An 8548-nucleotide genomic window follows, 5' to 3' on the forward strand; every position below is an offset into this window, starting at 1 on the left:
TTGTATAAAGTGGCTTCCCCTCTTCCTTTTTGGGAAAATAAGCCTTATATATCTCCCTTTAGTGAAAACCCTAGGCTCCAAGGATTCCCCCAAAATAAAACTCACGTTACTTTTCATTTAATAGGGGACCCACCATGTAAAATAACATAAGGCCCCTTACACATAAGCTTATTAAATGGAGCCTCCCACTAAATGATATATTTAGGCTTTTGACCCAAATAGCTAGTTATCTTGCTTATTAGTCCAGCAGTGGTGCAATCAATTAAATGAGCTAACCCGGGGATCATTTGGGAACATACAATAGTGGCTACAATAATTAGGCATGTAATTAAACTAGCCCAATTATTTAATTCCAAATCTACTCCACTAAAAGATTGGAACTGACTTCCATAATTGTATGCTCGAATAATAATTCGTCCCAAGCCACATTGATTTCTTTACTGCACAATCCTTTGTACCACATCGTTAATTAAATTGATATCTCAACTGTCCAATCAATTTAATAACATCTTATTCCTTGATCCTTACTGGTTTTCTCTAATGATCATTTTCAACATACTAAATATGTTGACACACTCTGGCCAGAGAATTCTATGATCAAGTACCGAAAACCTATCAAGAGATGTGTTGTACAAATTCTATATTGTTAATCCATAACTCCAATACTCATAATTGCTCCCACCAAGATACCGGGTAATCTTGACCACAAGGATGTGTCGTGCCCATTGGTAACTCAAATGAAATAACAATCACAATCATGAAATCATAATTAACTCAAGATTAAGATTACAGTAAAATCAACGCCTATGAGATTTAATAAGTCTGACAGTTATTACAAAGTTAATTAAATCTCATATGTGATCCTGTTCAATGTAGTCGTACTACATCAATAAATTCATACATGATTAAGACAAATCATTCAATGAATTTATTACAGTCTATACCTAAATAAAGTGCCCAACTTTATTTATCAACTGCGAACTAAATTTATTTAATCATAAGATAACTTGTATTTATGTCTTCTGTGAATCCACATGGTGATCACATAAATACATATAATATGATTAAATGGACTTTAATACAAATATTAATGCAATTAAGATATTTGAATAAAATACCTCATTTATTTTATTAATCAGAAAAATTGTTTATTACAATTAAATAAACACATATGCTTTTAAAGAGCATATTTTCCCAACAATCTCCCACTAGCTCTCAAAGCATATCTGGCATATTGCACATGCTCTAGGGCTCTAAGTGCAGGTTATAAAGGTTTCCCACTAATGGCCATTGTAATAAGATCTGCCATTTAGCATCTAATGCCATTTGGGGTACTGTCATATAACCTTTCTACACTATTCCCTTATAAGATGATACTTCCTTTCAATATGTTTTGTTTCTTGTGGTTCCTTGGTTCCTTAGATTGAGCTACCGCACCACCATTATCACAAAATAGTTTAAGGGGTGCAGTTACAACAGGTACCACCTCAAGATTTCGTAGGAACTTGCAGAGCCATATAGCTTCTTTTGCAGCTTCAGATGTAGCCACATATTCAGCTTTAGTTGTTGAGTCTGTGATACAAGATTGTTTCACTCTCATCCAACTAGTAGCTCCACTTCCCAATGTAAACACATAGCCGGAAGTTGATTTTCTAAAATCCTTATCTGACAAAAAATCAGAATTATTATAACCCACTAGAATAAGTTCATCACCAGAATACACAAGCATATAATTTTAAGTTCTTTTCAGATACTTCATTATATGCTTGACCGCAGTCCAGTGTTCAGGTCCAGGATTAGATTGATATCTACTAACCATCCCTCCCGCAAAACAGATGTCTGGCCTAGTGCAAAGCATGGCATTCATGAGACTTCCCACAGCTTCTGCATAGGGAACTCGTCTCATTCTCTCTATCTCTTCAGATGTTTTAGGTGATTGATCCTTAGAGAATGTAATTCCATGTCTGAATGGTAATAAACCAGTCTTGGAATTTTCCATACTAAATCTAGCCAATATCTTATCGATATAGACCGCTTGAGACAAGGCTAAAGTTTTATTCTTCCGGTCTCATAGTAACTTGATACCAAGAATATAACTTGTCTCTCCCAGGTCTTTCATATCAAATTGTTTTGCTAACCAAATCTTTATTGTAGTCAATACTCCTATATCGTTTCCAATCAGGAGAATATTGTCTACACAAAGAACTAGGAAGGCTACAAATTTTCCCTGAATTTTCTTGTACACACATGGTTCATCAATGTTCTGAATGAATCCAAGTGATTTAATCGCTTGATCAAATCTGATGTTCCATGACTGGGATGCTTGCTTCAATCCATAAATAGATCTCTGCAACTTACATACCATGTGTTCTTGGCCTTTTTTGTATAAATCCATCTGGTTGCTGTATGTAGATGTTTTCTTCAAGATGCCTGTTAAGAAAGGCAGTCTTGACATCCATTTGCCAAATTTCATAATCTAGCACTGCAGCAATGGAGAGCAGAATCCTGATGGATTTAAGCATAGCAACCGGAGAAAAGGTTTCCTCATAATTGATTCCTTCTTTCTGAGTAAACCCTTCGGCTACTAATCTTGCTTTAAATGTTTCCACCCTTCCGTCTACTCCTCTTTTTCTCTTGTAGATCCACTTGCACCCTATAGGTTTTACCCCATTTGGTGCCTCTACAAGTTCCCAGACTTTATTGGAATACATAGATTCCATTTCTTGATTCATGGCCTTTTTCAAAATTCATCATCTCTATCTATTAGAGCTTCGTTGTAACTAGTGGGATCTTGTACATGTTCATCTGAGATAGCCTTATAGGTTTCTCCCAAAAACATGTATCTTGCAGGTAACCTAGTTACCCTCCCACTACGACGAGGTTCTAAAAGTGATGATTGTTCAAGGATAATCCTGTGCTGATCAGCTGGTTGTTGCTGTTCTTCCTGTTCTATAACAGGTGTTGAAAGCTGAGCATCAACCTGATCTCTTTTATTTCTCTAGTTTTACCTTACTCTTAGGTTATAAGTCATTATATAGTCTTCCTCAAAGAAAGTAAAAAATATTTCTATAAATACATTCCTATCTTGAGGACTATAATTCAGACTTTCCCTTATTCCTTTAAGATACCTAAAACATGCAAGCTTCTGAACACGAATCCATCTTCTCTATCTCTGATTCTAGTAGAAATACTAGTAAACTCCAAATACGAATGTGTCTCAAACCATGTTTGTGACTTTTTCATAATTTCTTGGAGTAGTGGACACCGAGATAGATGAAACTAAGTTCAATAAACTTTGTAGTTTCAAATACTAGTATCTGGAATCAAAAAGGTAAATGATAAACCACTTAGTATATATCTTGTCTTATCCAAAAGAATCTTGTTTCTCCATTTAATTACACTATTGTATCATAGTGTTCATTGACAACCAAATAGTGCTTGAATTCTCCATAGAGATATTCTTTGTTTCGATCATATCGAAATTCTTTTATGTTCCTGTCTAATTGCTTCTGTCTTATTCACGTACTCTTTTGAATTTCAAAAGCAATGGAATCATGACTCATTTAGACAAACATAAAATGAATATTCATCAACTAGATTGATAGAATACTCATAACCTCTTATAACATGTAAACTGATTAGTCCGTATACATTTGTATGCGCTAAATCATCAAATACAATGTTATGCTTTTAGCTCATAAAGAGTATCCTTGTCATATTACTTTTCTAAATAAGATTTATAGAGTTACAATGATCAATCTTAATAGGCCAACAAGTCTATCATTAATCATTTTCTTAAAATCTTATTATAGTTTATATGACTTAAGCATAACTATCAGAGGTGATTTTTGGTTAGAAGAAACATTTCTTTTCTTAGATAAATGCATATACTTTTAATCATTATATCTTACTTTGAATAGATCAATGTACTTTTATGATATAAATTGTCTTTATAAATAACCAAAATAAGTAATAAACAGAGGATCCAAAAATAACAGTGTACTCCTGTTTATTAAAACAAGCCACTGAAATTAAATTCCTCTAATATTTGGAAAAATAAAGACAAATATCAAAACTAAAGTCTTGTAAAATTGATCTAGTCTTTCAATTGATATAAACTAGCACATCCTCAACTGCTATTTGAAGCTTTCTTCACTTAATCTCTTGGTTTCCTGAAAACCAAATAAATGAATTACAAATAAGATTAGTTATCTCAGAATTCATTATTGTATGAATCAATAGAAATCTGAACTAATTAGGAAGCTTAAAGATTTCCTATACCTGATTTTAATAATCTTAGGACAATCTTTCTTCCAGTGACCCTTCTGTCCACATTTGTAACACTTGCCTTTTGGCTTGCCACTTCTTTTAATGGACAGTTTGCCGATCCCAACTCTTGCTTGCTCATTCTTGTCTTTTGACTTAAGCCTTGAAGAGAATCCTTTTTCAGGAAGTTTTCTGCTATGATAAAATTCTTCTATAGCATTAATTCAATTAAGGTCATATCTTTATTGTTTAAGATATAGCTGACCTTAAACTCTTTGAATGTATCAGGTAAAGATTCAGTAAAGATTCAATCACCATGTTAATCTTTGATTTATCATTGATTTGAACACCATGAATCTCTACCTCATTCAAATAGTCCATCATTACGAACTTTTGTGCCCTCTTCCATCTGAGTATCCGTAATACGTTTCAATGCTGCTTCTCTGGCAAAATGGGTATTTTTTCCAAACATCTGATGAAGACTAGCCATTATTTCAGTAGCTGTTTCCATGCTCCGATGTTTCTTATGCAGTTCCACAGAAATCGAAGCCAATATATAGCGCTTAGCCATTTTGTTAGCTTCGCACCATTTCTCATAAGGCTCCCTCTGATTTCTATAATCGTATAACGATGGTTCAGGAGGGCAAGGCTGGGTCAACACATATTTGCTTCCCTTAGCAGTGAGAATATTAAATAGATTGCGTTTCCAATCTAAATAATTTTCGCCAGTGAGTTCATTTTTAACAAGGATAAATAATAATGGGTTGATGGAAGACATTTTCTGAAAAAACAAAATACACATGCATAAATACTTTGAAACAATATTCACAATAAATGACAAAAATGCAAAAAACCATAAATGCATTTTAATTTATTGTAACGATAATCTAGTACCGCTTTGACAAGCTATCCGTTGGGGAAGTCATGTCTACACTTACTAGACCCAATTATCCATTGGATTATTTACTTTCATGTAGAGACATGATAAATAATTATCGTTATCCCTTTGGACCTAAATTTGTTAACAGAGCTTCGTTGGGAAGGTTAATAACAAACTTTAGTTGAGTGTATAACCATTGTTTCAATCTACGTATTTTTCATATCAATAGTCACCGTTGGGGTGAACAATCGATTGAAAAATATTTCAATTTTATCTTTGAAGAAGTTCATCAAATAAAATATCTAATATATATACCCTCCGAAGGGAGCATCACCGTATCATGAAGTCGAGGTATATATATAATTTTATTATTGAACTAACAATGGAGCCCGTGGGAAAATTATCTTGAATTTTCCCTCTCCCACTCAATATTTTAAAATTGGTTTTTCCTTTTTAAAACATACATATTGTTAATTGCATGCTTCCTATAATATCATCTAGATGATATCAAATATTATTAAGCATATACAAATTTCAAACAATATAATGAAATTCATTATTAATGAATGACATGTATCATTATGCATAGAGTGGCACTACCTATTCTATATGACATGTTATCATGGCATGTTATCATCCAAAACATAACATATAGAAAAACTATTAAATAATCTTAATTCATGGCTTTCCTAATAATGAAAAATACATTAACCCTAAGCCTAATCTTCATTGGGCTTCTTGTCAATGTCCATCTTCCATAAGCTTGTTTTTGTTAATGGACTAGGGGAAATTGGGCTTTTAAATTTATAATTGGTCCAATTTTTAATTTTAAAAAGAAATAAATAAATAAATAAATAATTTTATTAAAATAAAACTTTTGGACCAAAAATAGATTTAATGTGTTCAATTTTATCTATGCATTATAATCCATTAAACCCAATTGAAATTGGGCCTAAAGCTAGGATTCACAAAGCCCAAAACTGTTTTTGGACTTAAATGCAAAAAACTTAAACGTGTCTACCCAAAAGAAAAAATTATGGAGCCATAGGGACCTCAATGATAAAAACCATGAAACCCTAAATCCATATTTTTCTTTCTCTCTTCCCCAGCCGCCATCTCCAAAAACCTCCACCACTGTTCAGATGCCAGCCGACCTCCGACGCATCTCCGACATCGAACCACCTGCCACCGCGTCGCCGGAAACGCATCAAACTCGCGCGCGCTGCTGGCCACGCTGGCCCCGCGCGCTGTTTGCTGCGCGAGCAGCCTGTGCCATCGCGTGCTGCGCGCACAAGCCACGCTTCCCGCGCGCGCTGGCTGCTGCGCGCTGCTGCTGCGTGCACGCTTGCGTTGCAGCGCGCGCTGCTGGCAGCATGTGCTGCTGGCCGCGCGCTGCTCGCGCAGCAGCGTGTGCTGCTGGCCCCTCGTTGCTGAAATTTCCGGCCTCGATTGTTTGCGCTCGTTTTCCAGTGATGATGCTTCGGTGATTTACAAATTTTCAACGCAAATTTTGGCTTACAAAATTTCAATTACAGTAAAATAAATCAAGAGGGAATTATGGTGATAAAAAACCACCCCTCTTGTTACAGATCCAAAGAAAAAATACATCGGAAAATCTAACCATGAATTAAGACAAACCATAACATGCTTTATTCATATATTAAACAAATAATATATATCTGAATAAATTGTGCCACTCTAATACATAAATTTCAAGAATGATTTCATACAATATTCTTATATATTAATATGAGATGGCTCTGATACCAATTGTTGGGGAAAAATCAGGTTTTTAAATTTATATAAAACCTTTTGAAGATCGCTCTCATATAATATATAAGAATTCGTATTCTAGAAATCGTACCTTGTAAATCTGAGTTTGCTTTTTCCGCTGAAGTGATTTAGGCTCCTAGATCACGATCCGCCACCACCACTCCTGTTAGATCACGATCCGTCACCACCACGCTTGTTAGATCACGAACTGTCTCCAATGATCTTCCAGGTTATGACTCAGGTTCGATCTGCACTTGACGTGTGGGCGCCTTTATCACTACCAAAGCAACTAGCACGAGAAAATTTTTCTCTCAACAATGGAGAGAAAAATCTTATTCTCTGATTTGTATAAAGTGGCTTCCCCTCTTCCTTTTTGGGAAAATAAGCCTTATATATCTCCCTTTAGTGAAAACCCTAGGCTCCAAGGATTCCCCCAAAATAAAACTCACGTTACTTTTCATTTAATAGGGGACCCACCATGTAAAATAACATAAGGCCCCTTACACATAAGCTTATTAAATGGAGCCTCCCACTAAATGATATATTTAGGCTTTTGACCCAAATAGCTAGTTATCTTGCTTATTAGTCCAGCAGTGGTGCAATCAATTAAATGAGCTAACCCGGGGATCATTTGGGAACATACAATAGTGGCTACAATAATTAGGCATGTAATTAAACTAGCCCAATTATTTAATTCCAAATCTACTCCACTAAAAGATTGGAACTGACTTCCATAATTGTATGCTCGAATAATAATTCGTCCCAAGCCACATTGATTTCTTTACTGCACAATCCTTTGTACCACATCGTTAATTAAATTGATATCTCAACTGTCCAATCAATTTAATAACATCTTATTCCTTGATCCTTACTGGTTTTCTCTAATGATCATTTTCAACATACTAAATATGTTGACACACTCTGGCCAGAGAATTCTATGATCAAGTACCGAAAACCTATCAAGAGATGTGTTGTACAAATTCTATATTGTTAATCCATAACTCCAATACTCATAATTGCTCCCACCAAGATACCGGGTAATCTTGACCACAAGGATGTGTCGTGCCCATTGGTAACTCAAATGAAATAACAATCACAATCATGAAATCATAATTAACTCAAGATTAAGATTACAGTAAAATCAACGCCTATGAGATTTAATAAGTCTGACAGTTATTACAAAGTTAATTAAATCTCATATGTGATCCTGTTCAATGTAGTCGTACTACATCAATAAATTCATACATGATTAAGACAAATCATTCAATGAATTTATTACAGTCTATACCTAAATAAAGTGCCCAACTTTATTTATCAACTGCGAACTAAATTTATTTAATCATAAGATAACTTGTATTTATGTCTTCTGTGAATCCACATGGTGATCACATAAATACATATAATATGATTAAATGGACTTTAATACAAATATTAATGCAATTAAGATATTTGAATAAAATACCTCATTTATTTTATTAATCAGAAAAATTGTTTATTACAATTAAATAAACACATATGCTTTTAAAGAGCATATTTTCCCAACATAAGAAACTTACATACTGTACAAGGCTTAAATTTTCATTCTGGCCAGATTGAACGAACAATCTTCTTCCACTTATAATTTGCAAA

The sequence above is a fragment of the Citrus clementina genome, unplaced genomic scaffold (assembly GCF_000493195.1).
Source record: "Citrus clementina cultivar Clemenules unplaced genomic scaffold, Citrus_clementina_v1.0 scaffold_8, whole genome shotgun sequence".
NCBI lineage: Eukaryota > Viridiplantae > Streptophyta > Magnoliopsida > Sapindales > Rutaceae > Citrus > Citrus x clementina.